The sequence below is a fragment of the Anabrus simplex genome, chromosome 5 (assembly GCF_040414725.1).
Source record: "Anabrus simplex isolate iqAnaSimp1 chromosome 5, ASM4041472v1, whole genome shotgun sequence".
Classification (NCBI taxonomy): Eukaryota; Metazoa; Arthropoda; class Insecta; order Orthoptera; family Tettigoniidae; genus Anabrus; species Anabrus simplex.
The window spans coordinates 152918658-152943885 of NC_090269.1; the positions used below are offsets into that span (position 1 = coordinate 152918658).

At 39.5% G+C, this 25228-nt stretch overlaps 1 protein-coding gene across 3 annotated transcripts in view; it reads right to left on the minus strand.

The window, feature by feature from the left end:
- LOC136873870 (uncharacterized) overlaps nt 1–24271 on the minus strand; it is a 90556-nt gene extending 66285 nt beyond the window's left edge. The window contains exon 1 of one of the 3 annotated variants that reach the window (XM_067147173.2): nt 24157–24271. The gene's annotated coding sequence lies outside the window, so the exon portion shown is untranslated. The remainder of the gene's footprint in view (nt 1–24156) is intronic. The other 2 variants (XM_067147174.2, XM_067147171.2) reach the window with 2 other exon arrangements.
- Nucleotides 24272–25228: the final 957 nt, after the last annotated feature.

A 25228-nucleotide genomic window follows, 5' to 3' on the forward strand; every position in this document is an offset into this window, starting at 1 on the left:
ACAACCATTGATATTCATCATACCAGCTTTTCTGAAATTTTCGAACAAGTTTTCTGTCCTGTTGTGATAATGTTAGGTCAGGCCGTTTCTGTAAAGTTTTTATCGTTATCTTTTGTTCCAACGACAAGGAGGAAATACCATTGTTAAGTAAGTGCACAAGTGAATCGAAGTCAGGACTGTTAAATTCAGAAGCCATGATAGGCCTATCATCAATAAACACAAACTGCCACATGAGAAAACAAGAACTGCACTTTATATTTTATCACAAGTAAATATTCACTATTCCTTTATAATCAAAAATTAACACTTAAGCCTATCACTTTATTATAAGACACTAATAATAATAATAATAATCGTATGGCCTCAGCTACCGTGTGCAGACATTTCAATTTGACGCCATCTGGCTGTCTGCTCGTCAATTTTGACGTTCCGTTTTACTCTAGGCCCCCACTAGATGGCAGACCGAGTAAACCGAAACTCTCTTGGGCGTCTATGGCTGAGATTTAATGAATTTTGTCGGGTAAACACCAAATGTGTCACCAGAGATCTTTTACATGCCGACATCGTACGACATGGAGTGTCGAATGGACTTTTTTCCGCCCTTCAAAAATCCGACTACCTCTGCCGGGTTTGAACCCGCTATCTTGGGATCCGGAGGCCGACACTCTACCGCTGATCCACAGAGGCAGCTATTATAAGACACTAGCACACGCATACCCAATTAGCCACTTGCTCTCACGTCTCACACCACATTCGTAACTCAAACTGTAACTGTTCCTTTCCGTTATAATGCCGTACCGTAACTAATATTGGCGGGCAAGAAAATGCATGTACTTGAAGGGTTTTGGTGCTATCACTCATTTATTAGGTGTAAGTTTGCTATATTTCGTATTTGAATATAATTATTTTATTTTTAGACATGTCTTATAATAAAGTAAATTCAAATTAATTACGAAGCGTGTTTTTTAAGTAAGGTCTGTTTTGTTGTAGACACTAGAAGTTCACGTGCATATCGCAACGAGCACGTGCGTTGTGTACCGGCATGCCTCGGGAACAACTGTGCTCAGTTTCAGCTCTGTAGCTACCCTGTACGGTTCTGTTCTGTGCTTTCAAAATGTTTAAGACTATCAACTCGCTCGCCGCGTGTGAGGTTCGGTCAGTGATACGGTTTTAGTCAGCAAGGAACCTGTCTGCTGCAGAAATTCATCGACAGATTTGCGAAGTGTACGGTGATACTGTTATGAGTGAAAGCAAAGTGCGTAATTGGGTACGACAATTCAAAGATGGCCGTGACAACGTCCATGATGAGGACCGCTCCGGTCGCCCTTCTTTGATTACAGACGATTTGGTGGCTTCAGTTGATGCGAAGATTCGTGGGAACAGGCGCTTCACAATAACAGGTCTCTCAAACGAATTTTCTGACGTGTCGAGATCAGTGCTTTACAACATTGTTTCTGAACAACTAAAGTTTAGGAAACTGTGCTCCCGTTTGGTCCCAAAACTCTTAACAAAGGACCAAAAAAACAAAGGTTTGAGTGTGCGATGAAGTTCTTGACGCGTTATGACGAAGAAGGTGACGGCTTCTTGAGTCAGATCGTAACTGGAGACAAAACATGGGTTTCGCATATCATGCCTGAATTGAAGCAACAGAGCATGGAATGGAGACACACACACTCACCTGTAAAGGTGAAGGCCAAACAGACTGTCCCAGCGCAAAATCATGGCGTCGGTGTTTTGGAATAGGCATGGTGTTTTGTTGGTCGACTTCATGCAACGAGGAACCACTATCAATACAGAAGCATACTGCCAAACTCTGAGAAAGCTACACAGAGCGATTCAAAACAAAAGACGCGGCATGCTGACAAAGGGAATTGTCCTTCTCCATGACAATGCAAGACCTCACACTGCAGGTCAGACCCGCGATTTATTGTACAGTTTTGGCTGGGAAGTTTTAGACCACCCACCCTACAGTCCTGATCTTGCGCCGAGCGATTACCATCTGTTCCTCCACCTCAAACATCACCTCAGTGGCAACCATCACAATGATGACGACGACATGAAAACGGCAGTGAACTCTTGGTTATCGGCTATGAAGAGGGTATTTTAAAATTGGTTACGAGGTATGATAAGTGTTTGAACAAACTTGGCAACTATGTCGAAAAATAGAGTGAAGTATGTACTTTCTGAAAATAAATTTACTTTTTTGAAATAACCTTTCGTTGTGTACTTATTTTCAAACGGACCTTACTTAAAAAAACATGCCTCGTACATTTAAAGCATGCCTGAGATGGTAGCCAATAAAGAGCATCATCTTTATAACAAGTCCAAATACTAGCCAATGAGAGCAACAAGAGACGCTGGTAAGTCTGTCTACTGGGCGGGCAATCTCGCTATAGGAAAGTAATAGTTCCACAGTCAGCACCTACAGATAGCGTTAGTGTTGCTCTATCTGAAATAATTGAAAATCAAAGGGAAAATACACAGAATGGACAGCGTCTACTTTTGTCTACGTGCTTCATGTAACTGACGCAAGCCCGAGCATTGCCAAAGTGAGTCGAAAATAAGTAAAGCGGGGAATACAATAATGTCTTGTATTTGGAAATAATTAATCATCATCATCATCATCATCTTCCTTCCAAGTATTGGGCTATGTGACCCGTTACGGTCTTGCATTTTACTTTTTGCAAGACTTGAAAGCAATCAAATGTCCTTCCGACGGGTTGCTAGCCTGAAGGAAGGGAAATAATTAATGTTCTATAAAAATAATTGAATTTACTAGACAATTTCTCGTCCACAAAATTTTAAGGGTACACGCTGTCTACCCTGTCGCTTCGCCCCTGCTTGTGTCAATTTCATACTTTCATAATGTGTGGACACCTGTTATATGACTCCCTTTCAGACTGATTCTGATCGTTCCGTCAGCTTCCGCTTTGAAGCCTAGCACTGTACCACGTACAGTGAACCATCTGGTGATGAATCACAGTACCACTTCCGCTTCTATTATTGTCTAAATTCAAACTTCATGCTGGGAGAAGTCTTCCTTGTGAACAGTCAAGATTTTCTTCTGAGCAAAGTTCTCTGCGAAACGTAAAGAATTTCATCTTTATTTTCTTGACACGCCATAATCCCAAAAGCCTATATCACTTTGTCCAGTAGCAAACTGTAAATCATCTTTCCCTCTATAATATAAGGTGATAAAATATTGGGATTCTAAATTTTAGCACTGAAAACTCTGTAACATTTCTTGCTGGTCCAGCGAAAGTATGAATGTTGATTTAGTGGTATGCCAATCTAAAAGTATGGGAACCCCCGATCTAGACAATGTTGTGAGATTTATTTATTTATTTATTTTATTTATTTATTTAATTATTAGATACAGCCTATGGAGGGCCATTTTACACTAATAATAAGTTTAAATAAGTATAAAAGCTAACAAAGGTATAAACAACAATATTAAGTAACAACAATTAACAATTTTAACAGTAACAATGTAACAACAATGACAACGGTAACTGGCAAGTGTCGGTTTCAGTAATTAGGAAGAAGAAAGGTCAAGGGTTGGAGAGACGGAAGAAAGTGAAAAACCTGGAGAGGACTTCAAAGGAATCTTTTAATTTTTTGTTTGAAGGATGCGAAAGGTGTGAATATGTCGATATCGGGTAGTGAATTACCAAGAGTAGGGAGACAGTGGAAGATAGAGCGTTGTTGTAAGGTTAGACATGGATGGGACACATGATGGGTGCGCCGGTTGCGTGTAGGGCGGGGAGGAACGTGTATAGGGAAGTACACTGGAAGAGAATTACATTTGGTGTAGCCATTGATTATTTTGTGAAGGTAGCATAGATCAGAGAACTGTAAACGGCTTCTCAGGTCAAGTATACCCAGGTAGTTCATAATGTCAGATCTAGTTTTGTTCTTAAAAACAGCATTGCGAGTCTTAACAATGAAAGTGAAAAAGTTAAAAATACTATTTAGTTGAGATATGTTTGTGATAGCAGATGAGGACCAAATAGGGGAACAAAAGTAAATAATGGGGAGAACATACGAGACAAAGTATAATTTTAAGGCGTTAATATCATTAATTTCAGTAAACCTGTAAAGAATGCCTAGAGTACGCATAGCACGGGATTTTATGGAGTGAATGTGAGCAGAGAAGGTGTATGATGGTAAACGGGATGAAAGGTCAGGTTGTCAATTTCACCAAGAGGAAAAGTCTTCTCAGTTTTAATAACAGTGTTGATGGAATGATGGCACCTCATGGGGATCACTGTAAGTACCTAGGTGTTCACTGGGGTAATCACATTAATGAGGCTGTTAAGAAAGTTTACAGATCTCTTCACATGGTTATGAGAATATTTAGGGGTTGTAGTAAGGTTATAAAGGAGAGGGAATATAAGTTTCAGGTAAGACTCCAAATAGAGTATGGTTCCAGTGTGCGGAACCCACACCAGGATTACTAGTTACGAAAATTGGAAAAGATCCAAAGGAAAGCAGCAGAATTTGTTGTGGGTGAAATGTTGTAAAATTTGGGCCGGGACTTACGAGATGTGCTGCTCGATTAAGCGGTATGTTCTGAGCTTCAGTGAAGAGACGGCATGGAGTTACTTCAGTTAATGAATAAGCTTGAGTGGAGCTTTTAAAAGTAGGACAGATCATAATATGAAGATAAAGTTGGAATTCAAGAGGTCAATTTGGGGCAAATATCAATTTACAGGATGAGGAATAAGGGTTTGGAATAATTTATCAAGGGAAATGTTCAATAAATTTCTAAGTTCTTTGAAAACATTTGAGAGAAAGCTAGGCAAACAACTGATAAGGAATATGCCACCTGGATGACATCCCTAAATGTGGAACATTAATGACGGACTGACTAAAATTTAATGGAAAGATCAACGGACAGAAGAAAGGGAACAGGACCATTACACTAATATAACTTGAAGGAAAGTACTTTATAAAAATGCTGCAAGGAATGTAATATTACTTTTGCTGCAGGTGGAAATTCCACCAATCATCATCATCATCATCATCATCATCTTCATATGTCCCTTTTCCAGTCTTCTGGGTCAGGGTGTGAATCGAGGACTTCCACAGTTTTCTATCTCTCCACCACTCCCTTCCTTCCTCCAATATTTCTTCTACTTTTTACTCCTCTTCTCTATACTCTCCTTCACAAATATCATCGACCTCTTTTTGGGCCTTCCCTGCCGTTCTCCTATTATTTTCTCCATAAATACTCGCTTTGGAACTCTATCCAAGCTAGAAGAACTGTGGTCGTCAACACATGTCCCAAGTTGAGATCTCTCATGACAGACAGAGGGTATTTTCTCACCATGAAGAGAAATTGTCACACACATCATCATATCATCACACACCCAGACGTGAAGATCACCTAGAAAGACCTGCACAGTTCTGCTCCGGAGACCATATGCTATCAAATAACTGTACAGTATAAAGTAAAAAATAAATTTCAGGATTGCGAGTGACTGCAAAAAGACCTCAACAACGTAGTGAGATGGATAGCAGGCAGATGCTAAACGTAGTTTAAGTTTCACCACGACAAATGGCCAAGTGCATGAACCCTGTTTAGCGTAATCAGCGTTTAAGATTCTTCTTAAACCTTGTTTAAATGAAACTGCGGAGCATCATTCCTGATTAATATTTTAATCCCTGATTATTGACGGTTAAAGTTAAACAGTCAAGTTTGAGCAGTTACCAAACATAAACAGTGATTAGCAGTGAAGGCAAAATGGCTGCCAGATTTGGAGGTGATTTTGAGGATGAACTGTTATATTTGAACTGTTATATTTGGAATATCTGGAGCAGAATGGAAATGAGCGCGAAGGTATAATAGTGGAGAGAGGTGATCCTCTTGAAGAACTTTGTGACAAGTAATTTGTGGAAAGGTTTCGCTTATCTAAACAAACAGTTTCATTTCTTCTGGAAACAATGCAAAATAACCTACAATTTCCAACGTAGAGAAATAATCCAGTTTCTGCTATCAACAGACTAGTTCCTTTAACATAATTGTAGGTGATATTACTAATAGGCACAGAACAGCAACAACTCGGATTATGCACGACGTGAGTAATATTATAGCTTCCTTCAGTCAACACTATATTTACTTCCCAATATCGCAAGCAGAAAAGAAGGGCGTAATGGAAAGCTTTTTTAATACTGCTAGATTCTCTGGTGTAATTGGAACCAATGACTGCACCCATGTTCGCATCAGATCTCCAGGAGGAGAAAATGCAGAGATATTTCGGAATAGAAAAGGTTATTTTTCCATCAACTGTCAGACAATAAGTGACAGTAATTTACTCATGAGAGATATTGTAGCTAGGTGGCCTGGTTCTGTCCATGGCACTACACTATTTCAGAACTGCAGTAAGAGGGCACAATTCGAGAGAGTTGAAATACAACATGGTTATTTATTGGGAGATAATGGGTATCCATGCAAACCATTTTTCTTAACACCTCTGCTGAACCCACAAAGCAGAGGAGAGCATATGTACAATAGGGAACAAATTAGGACCAGAAATACCATAGACAGACAGTATGGTGTATGGAACCAGAAGTTTTTTTGCTCTTTCTGTTGGTTTGATGTGTGAAGTCCATAAAGCTCTAAATATAATTGTTACAGCAGTATTGAACAATATTGCAATTTCAACAAGAGACAAAAACCCTCCGGATGATTTAATGGTTCAGCACATTATCGAAGAGCTCCAGCAAGCCCGAAGTCTTGATATCGAAGATGGCGAACAATTAAATCCAGTACACCAAGTGTACAGAAATGAAGACAATGCCAGCAGAGCTGTACGCCAGGCTTTAATTAATGGTCATTTCAGGTGAGTGAAATTTATTAACTTTTAGGAAAACAATACACTTTAACAAATTAGCATTCTATCGACCGGTCACACTCCTAATCGTCCTAACCTACTAACACAAATGAACTTCACTTTTATATAGAAAATAAAAGTATGCTAATAACACTCGCTGCTTTACAAAACCCACTTAATTTGGCCTATCTTCGTTCTTGTTCATATTTTGCCAGTATTTTAGTTTTTCTTTCATAATGTTTAGTTTGAACTCTTTTATTTTCACTTTTTTCTCATGTTCCTTTCTCATTACTTCTAACTGATAATCCAACACTGAAATTCTTCTTTCACAGGAGTCTGTAATTTTGTCTGTGGGTGTTGACAGTCTACGCTGATGAGATTTATCTCTATCTGATAATACAGTATCAGCTGATGTTGAAGGTTGTCCTGCTGTATGTGAAGACGCTAGGCATGCTGGTTGTGTCATTGAACTTATGGGAGGTTTGAATAAGGGATTAAGTGCTTCCGCTTGACCACTTGACCCAATTACAACAGTCAAGTTTTAGGGAGGAAGGGGGTCTGAGATTGCTCTTGGTAAACTGTCAGAGTGTAGTAAATAAACAAATAAAATTCAGTACATTGATGGAATCTTATGAGACTGATGTCGTGATAGGAGTAGAATCATGGTTGAGAGAAGGGGTGGGTAATAGAGAAGTATTTCCAGAAGGGTATACAGTCTATCGTAGAGACCGAAGAGATAAAAAGGGTGGGGGATGGGGGGGTGTTTATTCTGGTGAAGGAAACTTATTGGTCACATGAATGGTTTACCAATGAAAGATGAAATATTAGGGATAAAATTAGTTTGTGATAATATGAAGGAGGTGGGAATTATAGGAACATATAGGCCTGGAAGAGAGGAAAGAGACATGGAAATATTTGAGAAAATAATAGATTATACTCATAAAAACAATAATAATGATATGGTAATAATTGGAGGAGATCTAAACTTGCCTGAAGTTGAATGGAATGGAGCTGCAAGTGAAGCCCATGAACAGAAACTGGCAAATAAGTTAATTTGGGAGGGAGGATTTACACAAGTAGTACAAGAACCGACTCGTCTCAACAACTTGCTAGATGTATTCTTGGTTAAACCATGGGAAATTGTTGATAAAACTGAGGTAATTGAAGGAATAGGTGACCATAAGGCTGTAATAATGGATGTAGGACTTGTACCAAAAATGCTTAATAAGAGAGTCACACAAGACAAGAAATTATACAGAAAAACTAAAGTTGATGAATTTGGGACTTACCTTAAATCACAATTCAGTTGTTGGATAAGTGAAGGGAGTAATGTGGATACACTTTGGGCTAAATTTAAAGGAATGATTTGGGAAGGAGAGAAGAGATTTGTACCTGTTAAGAAGGGTAAAATGACTTCAGACCCTGTTTATTATACAAGGGAAATTAAAAAGAAAATGTAGAATAGTAAACAGGAAAATCAAAGAGGGTAGGGAGAATAGAGAAAGTAGAAAACAGCTAATGAGGGAAGTGAATAGAGTGAAAAAGGAAGCAAAAGAGAAATATATGAATGGCATACTTCAAGAGGGTAATGACCACAAAGGGAAATGGAAAAAGATGTATTCATATATTAGGAATCAAAAAGGAAAAGGAATCCAAATTCCTACAATGGTGGGAGAAGGGGGTGAACACTATTCAACAGATACCGAGAAAGCAAATCTATTTAGTAGGGAATTCAGAGATTCAGTAGAAGATTGTCAGGAGTTGGAAACCGAAACAGAAGATAGAGAGGGAGAGACACATAGGGTAACAAGAAGCTTCTCATTCACAAATGAAGATATTTTCAGAGAAATCCAACTGCTTCAGCAAGGAAAAGCAGCAGGAAGTGATCAAATTACTGGGGAGGTATTAAAGACAATGGGGTGGTACATAGTGCCTTATTTAAAATTTCTCTTTGACTATGTCATAAATAATAGTGTAATACTAAAAGAATGGAAGGAATCTATAATAATATCAATTTATAAAGGAAAGGGTGATAAAAGGAAACCAGAGAACTACAGACCAATCAGCCTGACCAGTATAGTTTGTAAAATACTGGAGAGTTTAATAGCAAAGTACATCAGAGGGATATGTGATAATAAAAATTGGTTCATGAGGAGCCAGTATGGATTTAGAAAGAAATTTTCTTGTGAGGCACAACTGGTGGGATTTCAGCAGGACATATCAGATCAGTTGGATTCAGGAGGCCAGTTAGATTGCATAGCCATAGATCTTTCCAAAGCCTTTGATAGAGTGGAACATGGAATATTATTAAAGAAATTGGAGGGAATAGGATTGGATGTAAGGGTTATACGTTGGATAAGAACATTTCTAAATTCAAGGGTTCAGAAAGTCAAAGTAGGAAATAATATACGGTATCACAGGAAGAGAAAGTCTGGAAGGGAATTGCACAGGGTAGTATAATCGGTCCGTTACTTTTCTTAATATACACAAATGATTTAGGGAACAATATAACATCAAAAATGGATGGTGTTATGCATCAACTGACCAAGCGCCAAAATTGATTTTTTTAGATTATTGCACCATCTGGTAGCTAAAGGTGTAAACTTTACGTAAGTTATTGTTTGTACTTTTATTCTCAATATGATTTCGCGGGAAATGAGTTTTGACCAAACGTCAACCTCTCAATCATTAAATTGAAGTTTTGCATCAAGTGACCAACCACCATTTCTGAGTCTGAATTACGCATCACATGACCACACGACAAAAGTGCAGTCGCTTGGTCATGTGATGCTCAATGTAGATCCCCGCATAGCAGATTACCCGGCAGGTATTTTTCCGTACTACACAGCATTGTTTCTCTGCAACGTGTCATCATTGTAGGTAACCTACTCTTTCTTTATTTACCGAAATCCCTCATTGTGGTAATAAGTGTTTAAGCTTAAGAACATAGCAATGGACCAATATCCTCATATATCTCAGTCTGAGCGAATTCTCTTGTTAGCGAAACTGGCTGCATGTGAGGGAAATAGATTTGAAAAAAGACAAACATTTTAGCATTTTCTTTAAAACATGTTGATGCAGAATGCACTGTTTAAGTGAACATTAAGGAATCTAGAGTTGGTCGCCACCTTCAGAATGAAAAAGGATCAGTTTTACATGGTCTGCTCTCTCCGTTATGGCCCAATGGAAAACCAGTTTCAGAAGCGAAGCTAAACAACCTGCGCTCCCTCATGAAGCTAATTCTCATGAATTCCTATGAAGCCTTTCTATGAGGACTTGTTTAGTGATTCTGGAATAGACGATGATATAGATGGGTTTAATTGTGGATATATGGATTTTGAACTAAAAAATTCTTAAAGTTCTGCATTATATTACTGTGTGTTTATGATGCCTTAATACTATGATCTAAAAGCAAAGCAAAGTCACCTCCGTACAGGCCATGAAGGCCCTTGTAGGAGTGGAAGGGCTTCCACCATTGTTAACCTCGGCACGTGATGGGGAAGAGTGGTCAGCTCTATGCCCGGCCGCCTTTGCCCCCAGGAATTTATCTTGTACTCATTTCTGGTGTAGGCTGAGTGAATCTCAGTGAACCTTCTTAAATGTTACGACTTCCTGACGGGGATTCGAACCCACGTCCTTCCGGGCGAACCGAGCACGCCTTTACCGCCTCGGCCAGGCAGCCCCTAATACTATGATCTACCAGTGTAATTTCTATACTATTTTCTAAAATTAATGTTTTTTCTATGACATGTTCTATGCTGTTATGTATAATTTAATCCTGTACTTAAATAAGCAATAAAATTAGTTAACAAGTATCATATTTTACACTACACTGAATTTTTAAAAGGCAAATCAACCACTAAATGACAATTTTATTTGTTGGTCATGGGATGTAAAACAAAAACGAATGTAACCGCAATAAAGCATCAAGTGACCAAGCGCCATTATCTCAGACTATGACAATACACTTCAAATATCCCTAAATTTGATACATTGAGAAGAAAATTTATGTTTCTATCTTGATTGTGGTTTATAATACCTCACATTTAAGGGGAAATATGAATTAATACAAAGGAGTTTGCGTTTGTGTCAATATCTCAAAATCTACTTTTGGCACTTTTTACCTTTAACAACACCCACATCCACCCCATAACTAATATTTTCAAAAGACACAATCTAAGAATAGCTTACAGAACCACATGTAATAATGCTTCCATTTTACATAACACTAAATCTGTCAATGAAAACAACAAATACAGCCACTCAGGGGTGTACCGCATGAAATGCAACGATTGTGAAACCAGCTACATTCCATTCGCTACAGCGAACATGTCAATGCCACTAAATATAACCGCTTTTCATCCATAGGGCAACATGTCGAAGAACACAAGCATAAGTTCACTAATATCGAGAACGATATGGAAATTCTAAATATGAACCCCACAGGCCCATTGCTCAACATAATGGAAGATTTTTATATCAATATGGACCAATACGCTAATCCCAACCTCAACTAAAATGAAATCACAGATAAAACTAACATCCTCTTCAACAGAGCCATTCCCATTCTAAAAGACACATATTTAAAAAGAATCACCAGACACAAACCCACATAAAACCCAAAAGACACAACCCACTCCACCCCACCCCCTCCAGAAGCTGCTTCCCCCTCCCCACCACATCTCAATCTGAACACTACGACAGCAACACGACGCACACGCAACAAGGTGCAGCACACTCCCGACGACACTTGAAGACATATCCAGCCCACACGTAAGTAACACACACTCTATAGCACACAAACCATTTAGCAGGCACTCTCTATCAGTTATTCTAATTCCACTTCCTTTTTCTTTCTCAGATTTTTGAATTTACCTGAGCACAAATGCAAGTGTGAAGAGGGGAACTCTATCAACCTTTCTTTAATTTCAAAACTTCATCCATAGCATGAGATGTCTCAACAAGGAACCTGGAAACTAGTATTTATCAACAACATCATACACTAAGAATGAACAAGCTACAGAACCTCAGTCGATTACGCTCCCCGCAAAATTGCGGTCCAACAAAGCACCTTGATTGTGTAATCACAACAGTTGGTCTCAGTGCCGACATGCTGCATAGACGTTTCAACTTGACACCAAAACCTCAGTGATCCTCTATTCTATAGGAACTGTATTTTCAACCTCTGTTATACAATTTTTGGAGTGTGTGGCATTCAAGGGACTCCAGCAACCCAAAGCCCTTTATTGCACCATATGTATATATGTATATATTTGACATAATGTTGGCAACAGCACAGATTTTTGAATGGAACTCCAATGAGTCTAAGCCCCATATTGTACCATATGTATATATCCTAATAGTAATATTATATTAGAATAAGGCATTCTTGTTAAATTAGTTTTAGTAATGTTTTATGTACAATCGCTATTAAGCAGGTTCACCAACAGCTGATGATGACCTTTTTACAGGTCAAAACCGGTACTGTTTCAATGTAGATAACTTTAAACATTTTGTAATAAAGTATTGATTAGGTGGAAATCTCATTCTTCATACTTGCATTCTTAATTCATCAATACGGACAAGAAGCTGATAGATTATAGTAAGTGATGCATAACACCATCCAAATAAGATTGTATGCAGATGATATAATTGTTTATAGGGAAAGAAATAACATTGAGGATTGCTCAGAATTACAAAGGGACCTTGAAAGTATCCAACAGTGGGTTGAAGAAAATAATATGAAGGTTAATGGAGGCAAATCAACTGTTACAACATTTACAAACAGGAGTTTTAAAACTGAATTTGAATATACTTTGGATGAGGTAGTTATCCCAAAAGATGGCAAGTGCAAATACTTAGGTGTGAGATTTGAAAGTAATTTGCACTGGAAGGGTCATGTTGATGACATTGTTGGGAAAGCATACAGATCGTTACATGTCATAATGAGGCTACTTAAAGGATGCATTAAAGAATTAAAAGAAAAAAGAAAGGTAGCAGGTAGGGACCCTCTTCGGAGGTAGCCCTGCCCAGGGATTGGCGCCCCTGCCTATGTGAGTCCCAGAGCACACTGACCCGGTGTGTAGCATCTGGTAAGGGTCCCAGCTCAGGGTTACGAGTGAAGCCCTCAACGGAATCTACAGCAGAGAAGATGGACTTCTGAATGGTGGAGATTGCGGAAGAGGCAGCCCAGTGCTTAGGGAATAATATAAGTACACTTGGCATCAGCAGCGTCTCTTTCCCATGTCAGGGGCGGCTGCAAGGGCGTCTGTTCCCCATGTAAGGGGTGGCCTAAATAATTGCTGGCAGTAGCTCTAAAATGCCTTTGGGAGTGGCGACCCCATTGTAATCAACGCTCCTGAATAAGATTCGGAGTGGCCAACCCTGAAGGCGTTTAGTCTTCACCCCTAGTAAATTTCTTTACTAGTTCGCATACGATGATAAACAACGACGCAGATGTCACTACCCCAGGGAGTATCCTATCTCCCGTCACCAATGGTGGCGCATTCAGGCCTTCGGATTCTGGGGAGCCTGACCTCATCGTGCGGGGAAAGTCGGAGTTCCCCAATATCACCAACCTATTGAGACCCAAAACTGTCACACACTTTGGAACCCTCTGTAAGACCGGAAAACTCAAGCAATTGACGGACATCCTGCATAAACGCAAAATTGCAATAACAGCAGTGCAAGAAACCCGATTTACTGATGATGTGGCTTTTGAGTCAGAAGGTTATAGAGTAATCAAGGGGAAACCAGCATCTAAGAACACACATGGCTCCAGCGTTTTTGGTACAGCTTTTTTAGTACGACGTGATATAATGGCTTCTGTCATCGGATTTACATCAGCTAGCGAACGCATCTCTGTGTTATCTCTAAGATGTGGCAACAAGGGATACTCTATTGTAAATGCACATGCTCCAGTTAATGATGACAATAAGAAGAACCCTGAAAAGGTCAAAAGTTTCTGGCAGATGCTAGAAGACGAGATCGGTAAGATCCCCGGTCACCATGTCAAAATACTCGTAGGTGACTTCAACGCTCAACTAGGAAAAGAACGACAGTACCAAGATATACTGGGGCCTTACACAGCACATAGACGAACAAACACCAACGGCAAGCGCTTAATTGAACTGTGTAGATTACATCAGTTGAAGATCATGTCCACAGTTTTCCCCAGAAAGCCAAAATATCAGACCACCTGGCAATCACCGAACGCAGCTATAGGATCATTTCAAATCGATCATGTTGCAATCAGTGTAAAATGCAGGAAAGAGATAATGAATGTCAGAGTTCGTAAAGGATGGAATGTTGATTCTGACCATTTCTTCACACAAATAAAGACCAGATTACTGCCAAAACGAAATATACCTTCTACCACAGTTCCACCAAGGATTGATCCCCAATTCCTGTCGGAGAATAAAGAACGTTTTGCAACCGACATCTTGTAAAAGGATATGAAAGACTGGAACCAACTGAAGTCCACCATATGCGAAACGACCAATAACCTTGGACAACCTCGAAGGAAGAGACGACATAGATGGTGGAATACTGAATGCGATCTTGCAATTGATGAGCGTGCCGCAGCGTGGACGAAGTGGTACTCGACTAAATGAAAGGAAGATCGGGAGAATTTCAGAATGATGCGGAAACTGTCGAGTAAGACCATCAGACGTGTGAAAAGATCTTAGGATCGGTCAAGACTGGAGAAGTTAGATGAAGAATTCAAAATGTACAACACCAGAAACTTTTATCGGGCCTTCAAAGAGGAACTTTCAGGTTATAAACCACAATGTCTTCAGTTTAAGAATACAGACGGGGAGTTGGTCACCTGCAACAGCCAGAACGTGGAACTTTTGGCAAACTACTTTGAGCAGCTGCTCAATTGCGAAGAGCCCACGGAAAGATTACCTGTTGAAGATCCTCCAGAGATACACCTCCCATCTAACCCACCAACAATGCAGCAAGTTGCTAATGCCATCGGACATCTTAAGAACTGCAAAGCACCCGGCGAAGATGGCATCATTGCGGAAGCTCTAAAAGCAGGTGGAAATAAGATCACAGAGGCCATACACCTGATCTTGATCGATTGCTGGGAGACTGGCAGGATCCCTGATGACTGGAAATCATCTATCATACATCCTTTACATAAAAAAGGTGACCACAGTGATGTCAACAACTACCGAGGGATATCTCTGCTGTCAGTAGCATACAAAGTGCTGTCAAGGATTTTACTGGACAATGTAGAAAGCCAATGTGATCGAACGATTGGTGAATATCAAGGAGGATTTCGGCGGGGACGGTCTTGTACCGAGCAGATCTTCAACCTAAAAACCATCCTCCAACTAAAACAAGTAAGGAGTATGAACATCGCTGTGGTTTTCGTCGACTTTAAAAAAGCTTATGATTCCATCGACCGCCAGACACTCTTCTCCGTACTGCAAGAATGAGGTGTTGATTACAACACACGCACCCTCATCCAACAGACTCTTACGGATACAACATCTAAGGTAAAGTTCAGGGGAGAACTATCTCGGACTTTCAAGATAAAAACTGGAGTACGGCAGGGTGATGGCCTCTCACCCATTCTGTTTAATCTAGTGCTTGATAAAGTCATCAAGAACTGGGAATGTACACTGAGGAATCTAGAAATCAAACCAGTTGCCACTGGAGCCGGGACTCGAAAGATTCAGATCAGGTGCCTAGCATTCGCAGATGACATTGCAATCCTAACCAACAACTCTAAGGATGCTGTCATTGCTATTGAAGCCCTGCACGAGATAGCGGTGAAGGCTGGATTACACATATCATATGACAAAACTAAGTACTTTGAGACTCGGCATCCCGGTAACCCCCCTTTGACGACCATACATGGAACGATTGGGAAAGTCAATCGCTTCCGCTATCTTGGTGAATGGGTCCACCCCAATGGTAGAGACGGTACATCCATCCTAGAAAGGTGTAACAAACTCAATGCAGCGTACCAACTATCCCACAACCATTATAATAAGAGGTGCATTTCGAAAAATGCTAAGATCTGTCATTACAAAACTGTTGTCAGACCACAGTTTTTGTACGCCTCAGAGACCCTCCTGATGAACAAAAAAGGCACCATGGATGATCTAGAGAAAGCCGAAAGACGTATCCTCAGGAAAATTCGTGGACCGAGATTGCTCCCAGATGGAACCTACAGACTTAAATCGAACTCTGAGCTGTATCGACAGTTAGAATCAGCCAATACCAGCATGCGATGTAATGGACACCTACAACGAATGGACAGCAACAGGCTTACCAAGAAGATCTTTTCTTTGGTTAAAAGCTACAAGACTGGAAGCTTGTGGCTTAATGAAGTACAGAAGGACTTGAATTCGGCTGGGATTTCAGATATTGATATAGAAGATCGTTCCAAATTTTGTGCTATGGTACAGTCTTGGACCCCACCACCTAGAGTTCCTAGAAGTCGGAAGCCCCTTTCACAGGAGAGAAAGGAGAAATTATCAGCAGGGCTCAAGAGATATTGGGAACAAAGAAGAGCATCGAGGAAGAACTAGTCACCAGCGCTCCTTAGTGGACTTAAATCAATAATAATAATAATAATAATAATAATAATAATAATAATAATAATAATAATAATAATAATAAAAGAAAAAAGTTACTTAAGTATGGTTCGTCCATTATTGGAATATGCAAAGAGTGTTTGGGATCCTCACCAAGAATACCTAATAAAAGAAATAGATAGGGTGCACAGGAAAGCAGCAAGATTTGTTACAGGGGACTTCAGGAGAAACAGTAGTGTATCAGAAATGTTAGAGGAACTTGGGTGGGACACTTTAAGTAAGAGAAGGGAGAAAACTAGACTTATAGGATTATATACAGCCTATACAGGAGAAGAAGCATGGGGAGAAATCCGTGAGAGGCTTCAGTTGGAAAATAATTATATTGGCAGAACTGACCACAAATATAAAATTAGAAGGAATTTTAGCAGAAGCGACTGGGGTAAATTTTCATTCATTGGGAAGGGCGTGAAGGAGTGGAACAGTTTACCAGGGGTAGTGTTTGATCCTTTTCCAAAATCTGTACAGGTATTCAAGAAGAGAATAAACAGCAACAGGGAAATTAAATGAAATGTTAGAGGGCATTCGACCAGTGCAGGCTATTGTAAATAAAAAAATGTGTGTTAAAAAAAAAAAAAAATTCCATCCCCTGGTCCATGGAGTTTGGACAGCCAAAGTAGGGGACTGCCTGTAGGGGTGAAGTACAGTGGGGACTTTGAGGGCCCTGGGACCGCTACGGTAGCTGTGAAGGCCCTTCAGGAACTCTGAAAAGTGGTGGCAAAAGGAGGCTCTGGTTAAGACGCAGCAGGTCGTTATGCTACTTAGGTTCCAAAATGGTAAAAAAAAAAAAAAGTAAATAAATGCAATGTAAATTTTAATCTTATACCAGTTGCATAGTATTATTTGAAGTAATTCCACATACTGTATATGAGTTGACTATGTTTGTAAGTATAGGAGATATTATAAGTAGAATTTTGTAAACAATATAAATTTATTAAGGATGATCTGTTTGTTTAATAGAAAAAATTGTTAGCATAAATTGTATATTATTGTATTCTAGGGGGAAAAAAAAACTTCTCTTGTTAATTTAAAATTTAGTGCTTGACAATAATGTATTTTAGTGTACCATTTGGCACCGAGGTAGACACCTCATTTGCAAATAAAGAGATTTTGATTTGATTTGATTTGACTTTGAGTACAAGTTTCTGCCGCTACTACAGCTGGCAGTGTTCCTGTTTCATGTGCTTCAGTTTCGATACATCTTTCTTGCAGTTCCACGTCATCAAACGGAAGGACTATTACTGAAAAAATAAGAAAACGTTAACTGTTAAATGTCTGATAAAAATTGCATTAGTGTACTCTGTGTCATACACTTACCTTCATTCACATGTCCTTGGTATAAAGCATCTGAGTCATGAGCGTACATAAGTGGTGTGTTAGTCGGTTATATTAGGGCCAGAACCTTTTCAGTAGTTTTAGACAATATGGGCTTAAGGTTACCACCACCAGTTGCGTTCATCATCACTTGATTGTCTGCACATATTTTTCTTGTTTTCCTTTTCAAGTTCTCATAACAGGTCTTAAAATTTCTCGCACTCCTGCAAGACACACCTGAAAAAAGAACGGAACTACAACATGCTGGTGTGATAACACTATTTTGCTTTCACTATTTATGAAATTAAAAAGCATCTACTTCTAATTATAGTTTGTAGTATTGTTTTTGAAAATGATCTGAGTTTAGAATGCTTTAAACCGCAATAGCACAGATAAATAGAATTATAATACTCCGGTGTATTAGCCTAATATTGTTTTGTCGTACAATTTTACGGGAATAAATAAACCCAAGTACATTTAATTGTAGTTTTGTAGTATTGTACAGATAATAGTCTGCCATACTATATATTCTGTTGACCGATTCTCATAACCTAACTCGAAATACTGTATTACATCACAATAGTACAGAGAAATATAATTGCTTACCTACAACAGAATTGAATTCTTCTGTGATTTTCTTCCATGTTTCATCTTTCTGCTTTGCCATAACTCCATCTATCTTTTTATTTTCTATGACATCTTTGTGTCTAATCACTAATTCAGCCACAATATCGGTTTCAAAATCCAAAAAATTGGACAACCTTTTCCTCTTTTGTTTACCCATGTTTCTAATAAGTACTTCCAGCTTCCAGCAAAGAATAAATTAATATTCCTCCTTCTAACAAAAGTAACACGAAATCACCGAAGCGCGTTCACTATTCTTCGCTATCAAGTTAAGCATCAGGGTAGTATTTAATTCTACTGCCAGCTAAACATGCTTAACTTTTTTGTTTTGCTATTTGCTTTACGTTACACCGACACAGATAGGTCTTATGGCGACGATGGGACAGGAAAGGCCTAGGAAGTGGAAGCAGCTGTGGCCTTAAGGTACAGCCCTGGCATTTGCCTGGTGTGAAAATGGGAAACCACGGAAAACCATCTTCAGGGCTGCCAACAGTGGGGCTCGAACCCACAATCTCCCGATTACTGGATACTGGCCGCACTTAAGCAACTTCAGCTATCGAGCTTGCTGAAAAAACATTGATTAAGAATGGTGCTCCACACTTCCCTCTAAAAAAGTACTTAAATTTAAACTATGTTTATGTACACACGCCTCATTTTGGTGCTGCCATTGGTTTTTGAGGTTTCCTTATAACAGCATAACCTTTGGTGGTGCTATTTGAGGACCCAACCAGCCTCTGGGCTGATGACCTAACAACATGTACACACTGGTTAGCCAAATCTTAAACAACGTTTGTGCACTTGGCCAAAAATGTTTTAATTACAGCGTTGATGGGGTGAAAGTACCTCACAGGGTTCACTGTGAGTATCTAGGTTTTATTATAAGGGAAGATCTTCATTAACAAGGTTATGAAGGTATTTAGGAATTGTAGTAAGAATATAATAGAAAGGGTGTATAAGTCGCTGGTAAGACCCCAAATAGAGTATGGTCCTAGTGTATGGCATCCTTACCAGGATTACTTGATTCGAGAACTAGAAAAGAGGAAAGAGCACCGTCTGTTCTGGGCAATTTCCAACAAAAGAGTAGCATTACAAAAATGTTACAAACTTTGCACTGGGAAGACCTGGCAATAATAATTTACGAAGACAGACTAGCATTCGGACAGCGAACTACAGCTGATTGTTTCCTCCACCTTACTCACTTCCCCTAGGTGGGAGAGGACAATGCTACAAAGTGTTGAAAGAAATCTCCATCAGGCGTAGGTGGCAGAAAGAGTCTCTCAAAGGGAACTGAAGATAATTTTTCAGCATAAGGACTTAGACTCTGTGTGTGTGTATTTTTTTAAAAATTTGTCACCAGTATTACAAGTAATCATGCTGATGGTCCATATTGACTAATAACTTGGGAATAAATATATATCCCCAGTAGTTCAGGAGTTTTTATTATGCCACAGTTGGTCACGTCTTCTACCTCGGTAAGTATTCCTATTAAATTATGGGAGAGGGGCCACATTGAATAATTTTCACCAATACTAGTGTTCCTTCTCCCATGTACTTTGGAAACAGTCCTCTATTTTGTTTTTTCCATAAACAATAAGATAATATTTAGGGCAGTCCCCAGCAGTAATACTGAACACACCTGTCTCTCCTACATGTAATATGAGATTCCTCTTCTTAAATTGTGTGGGAGTGGAACTGAAGTTATACTGAATTTAAAAAAAGAAAAAAGAAAGAACAAAATAACTTTGCACAATAGAGATTTTTCTCATTTTTTAAGATTATTTTGATGCCAAAATTAATCAAATATCTGATTATATTGAAGGAAATACCTTTGCTCCAAATGCACAACCTCCTTTCACTGAACGTTACGCGACAGCCATTGCCTCAGTCTTCCGTGGCTGGTAAAGCCCAAGGAAAGGATTTCTTTACAGTAGGCACCTATGTGGCTCAGAATGCCAACAACAAGAACATCTCTTGGGCATAACGTAATAAACTCTAAATACTTAGTGGCTACTCCCTGACCAAGCCAAATAATGATCCTTTTGGAATGTATCAATCAGGAAAACCCTAAAGTGAAAGTAATGTTAGATCGGCGCTAATGTTACCAGAAAAGAAGAAACGTAGAGCATGGAGTAAGATGTGCAGATTGTAGGGTTAAGTACCTGACTGTTTTGAGACGTTCAACTCCTTCTAAAGTCCCAACACTTCCATGAATGGCATTTGGCAATGTCACTTATCCCAAAATCTGCAGGCCTTGAAGGCTGAGCAGTGGTCGCTTTGTAGGCTGTAGCAACATGCAACATTTTCCAATGAGCTTTTCCCCATTACTTAATTAATTAAAATAATTAATAATTAATTAATTACCAAGTCAATGATTGCAGCATGATGATGACGATGATGATGATGATGATGATGATGCTTGTTGTTTAAAGGGGCCTAACATCTCCTTTGCTGGCGGACCTAGTGTTTACAGTGCACTATGTCTTCTGGTATGGGCTAGAGCAATTTTGTTACTTTCACTGATCTGTCTCAGCTTTATCCTTGGCTTTGACAAAATGAAAGTGACTGAGGTATGAGTGATGCTAGTAATGCCATTCCTTCTGCAGCCAGTCTCTGCTATGAATGGCGTGAAAATATTGCTCATAGGGTTGGTTGGTGCTTGCATTTCAGTGGGCTTGGCAGACTGATATGTAACAGCAACTTCTGGCTCGGTGAGGAAAGCAACGGGAAACTACCTCACTCCTCATTTCCCTAGTACGCCTCTTCAGTGATGCCTAGGCCATCTATGACAGATGATGGCAGAGCTATTGAGGATCCAACCAGCCTTCGGGCTGTGGACTAAACAAACAAACAACATCTAGGTCATCGGCCCCTAACGGTAAGAGATGACAATATGAAATGGCATATGGCTTTCAGTGCTGGGAGTGTCCGAGGACATCATAATTAAAATTTTAAGACATATCCACTGACTGGAAATTAAAAGAAATGATGATGAAATTAAAAATAACCAGTGGATCTAAATTGCAATGCGTTGTTTTCTGACAAAATGATAGAAAATTAAGATTACAATGGAATAAGGCATTGCCTTGATGTATAGTGCAACACATCATCCAAGTTAGAAGTTACAATAACACATTAAAATACACAAACTAAAATAGTCAATGGAATAAAAGCATGGTTGACAATAAAATAAAAACTAACAGAAAATATATTTTTAACAGGCTACTATCCCCCATAAAACGGATGACGAGGTCTGTTGACAGCTCGTTATCTCGTAGAATGAGGGAGATGGTATCCGGAAGTTTTAGACTACAGCGCAGATCGGCCAGGTCCACGCACTCCACAGTAAGATTACTGCCGCAAGTACATACCGGGGGGTGCCTTCGCCCTTCAGTAAGTAGGAGTGCGTTGCCATGCCGTGACCGATCCGAAGATAACATAATACCACTGCTTCTCTCCGGGAAGTCCAAAGGGAAGTCTTCCGTACCTTTGTAGTTCCTATTATTGCTCTCAGCTTATATGGAAGAGGGGTGGCCTGCCACTCCCTCCCCCAATGGGACATAACCAAATGTCTCAGCTGAGAACAACTTCAGTAATTTCTCTTCAATATATTTACTCTCTAGTCAGGAGTTCAAAATGACAATCTGGTGACAGAAGACTACCCCAACACCACCAGTGATTAATTTGTTGTCACCCAGATGTATTGGAGGAATATCTAAAACTGTTTTATAACCTGACAATTGTGGAAATACAACTGGGCAATTATCTTTCCTTAACATCAACTGGGGTTGTTACAAGGATTATAGCTATACCACCGGATTTCATTCTAACTATTATACTTCCAGATATTAAAAGAGAGAAAGACAATGGTTAAACTTGATATTAAGTGATTTCAAATTAAGAAGGAAAACAAATAACGTCATATTCTCCCCACATGTCCACCCACAAGCTTCCCTTACTAGGGCCTGAGTACACACCATGACATGACCGATAAACAATTCTTTAAAATCTCTTACAACTAAATTGAAATAAACATAAAGATCGTAAAAATGATGTTCAGTGAATGCTTGATGGATGGCAGCAAACCTACTTACACTGGCCGGCACCAAAAATGCAAGACATTGTAAGTACTGTAAAAGATTACGTGTGTCACTGTCTATTTAACTTGACTTCAGCATTTTAGTTCATCTTTCTTGATGGGCAAGGTTGTCTGTTATGTTTTTCTGAGAAAATAATGCACTAGAGGGATTTTTTTAACCTATCCCTGTGATTTTCACTATCTCTCCCATAGCCTGGAAACTGGTTTTACAAGAACGGTAAAATAAAGTTTATTATATACTTTCTGAACCCAACTCTGCTCTTCACCCACTTAAAGGGGATTTTCTTTCAATAAATGGTATTTCTAAGCATACCTGTCAGTTGTAAAATCAACTCTCGAGAGAAAACAAACCAATAATTCTCAAATATACTGCACAAGTTGTCGTCTTGGCAGAATATGGTCAAAGCAAGCATTTTGTTGCACGGCTGTTAAGAATCACAGCTTCAACAATTTTCAGAACAGTACGAAGGTATAGAGAAAGTTCATCTTATTCTATGAGGCCAGAATCAGGCCTGAGAAGGGTCACATCAGTTAGCGATGATCAGTTCCTACAACTACAAATTCTGTGATCGTCGCTCCTCTGTTGTTGAAATTCAAAATCAATTCCAGCAAGTCTGAGAGGTGAACATCAGCAAGAGAACTGTCTGAAGAAATTGTTAGAGGAAGCCAGTCACCATTCTAGAAGGCATGATGCGGGCCCCAAACTCACCCAACAATATCACCTTGTCCATTTCCTTTAAGTGACAGAACATCGTGATTGGATGATACAAGAATAGGAGAAGTGTTCTTTATTGATGTGTTTCTGCTTTGCCTCCGATCACTAGTTACCAGAGGGAGAGTGTGGAAAAGGACTAGAAAATGATATTCCCCCCACGCATTTTCACCCAGGACAGCTTATTGGGGAGGTTCTGTGATGGTGTGGGTGGGCATAAGTGTGACGGCGAGAACAGACCTGGTCTTTGTGGAGTATGGGACCCTTAGAACACTTCAGTTCGTGGATGAAATCCTTGAGGAGCATGTTGTGCCGTTTGCTCCATTCATCACTAACGGTTTCATGACACCATATGTTGCACACACTGAGCAGCAATACTTGGATGAAGTTGGGATTCATCTAATGGAATGCCCTACAAATAGGCCAAATCTGTATTCCATAGAGAACCTTGGGAAGAAAGGTCAGGCAACATTATTCAAATCTGTATTCCATAGAGAACCTTGGGAAGAAAGGTCAGGCAACATTATTCTAACACCCTACATGACCTGTGGGATACTCTTCAAGAAGAATGGGAACAGATTACACAAAATGGTATTACATGCATGATGATGATGAAGATGCTTGTTGTTTAAATTGGCCCAACATCTTAAGTCACTGGTCGTTAAACATTAATCAAGAGCATGCCCGAAACGTCGGAAGACGTGATTAAATTGTTTAGAAAATAATCTTTTATTCCTTTTAATGTTCCAAAATTATCAATTACTAATTTAAAAAAAACGTTTTTATTGCCGGTCAGTAGGTATTATATTCGAACATTTTCTTACAAAGGCCTATAAGTTAGGTCTGAAGTCTGTCCCGATCTGTGCCTAGCAGTATTTCACACAGGCCAATTCAGTAAATATATATATTAATTCTTACTCGTAGCAGAATAATTGCTCATATCAACGCAGAAAAGTTTATTACCAAGTTACCGTCAATGCTGTAGATGTAGACCAACGAACCAAAGGCTCATGGTGTGTATTATAACCTCAAACAGCTTCTTCTTCTTCTTCATCTAGGTTAGTTATTGGACATCGTCGTAAGACGCTACGTCCAGTCACTGGTTTGCGGGATAATTAATGTCTGGGAGAGGTGCCAACATTAGAAGAAATTAGTACACTACGAGATAGTAGGGTTAGCTATGTAATGAAGCTAATTACGGTAAAAATACAGAGAGGGGCACTCAACGATTATTACATAGAATGTTACTTGAAATGATTCCAATTTTACCTTATAATGATCGAGGAAGAGAGATGTGTTCAATACGCTTGCCAGAGACCAACCCGCCCGCCCCTAGAAGTATATTTACTTTTATAATAAGAAATACTGTTTCAGACGCCATACTCCATTGCTTATAACGGTGATTGGTTCACGTAAGTAAAAGGATGACGTCACTGACACCTAGGATGAGGCCGAGAATTTGTTACCGACCATTGCATTAACTTTAAGGAATTTTTGCACCTCGAAAAGATCATTATTTTAAGGTATTTTTGCACCTCGGGCCAATCTCTGTCATGAGAACAGTGGCTCCCGTTCGAGAGGCTCTTAACTATGGCCGCGGCGCATACTGTCCGCACGGCAAGAAAAAAAAGTCATTCAGAGGTTCTAAAATGCAACAGTTGGCAGCATTGTCGTTCCTCCCGGCGCTCCCTCTCAGCGCTGCTAGTGCGACAGTGAACTGGCGTGCGCCACCTAGCGGTCGCTCATGTTACTAAACCGTGAGTGCTCTTCTCTGTAGCTTCGCCCTAATTACAGCCGGTAATAATGAAACTGAGTAAAATACCATTAATATGGAGGCTAAACTATCAACGCATAATACAAAAACACTGGGACACAGGGTTCTAATGCTTCACGTCTGTGTGGTCTGTCACGACGTCTTACTACAAACAAACAAGATCGGACCACAAATAGGGGTTGGGATGCGAAAGTTCGTACCTATAGGGAAGGAAAAGGTTACAATTGGATGTTACAGGTAACTAAAAAAGTAAGTATTAAG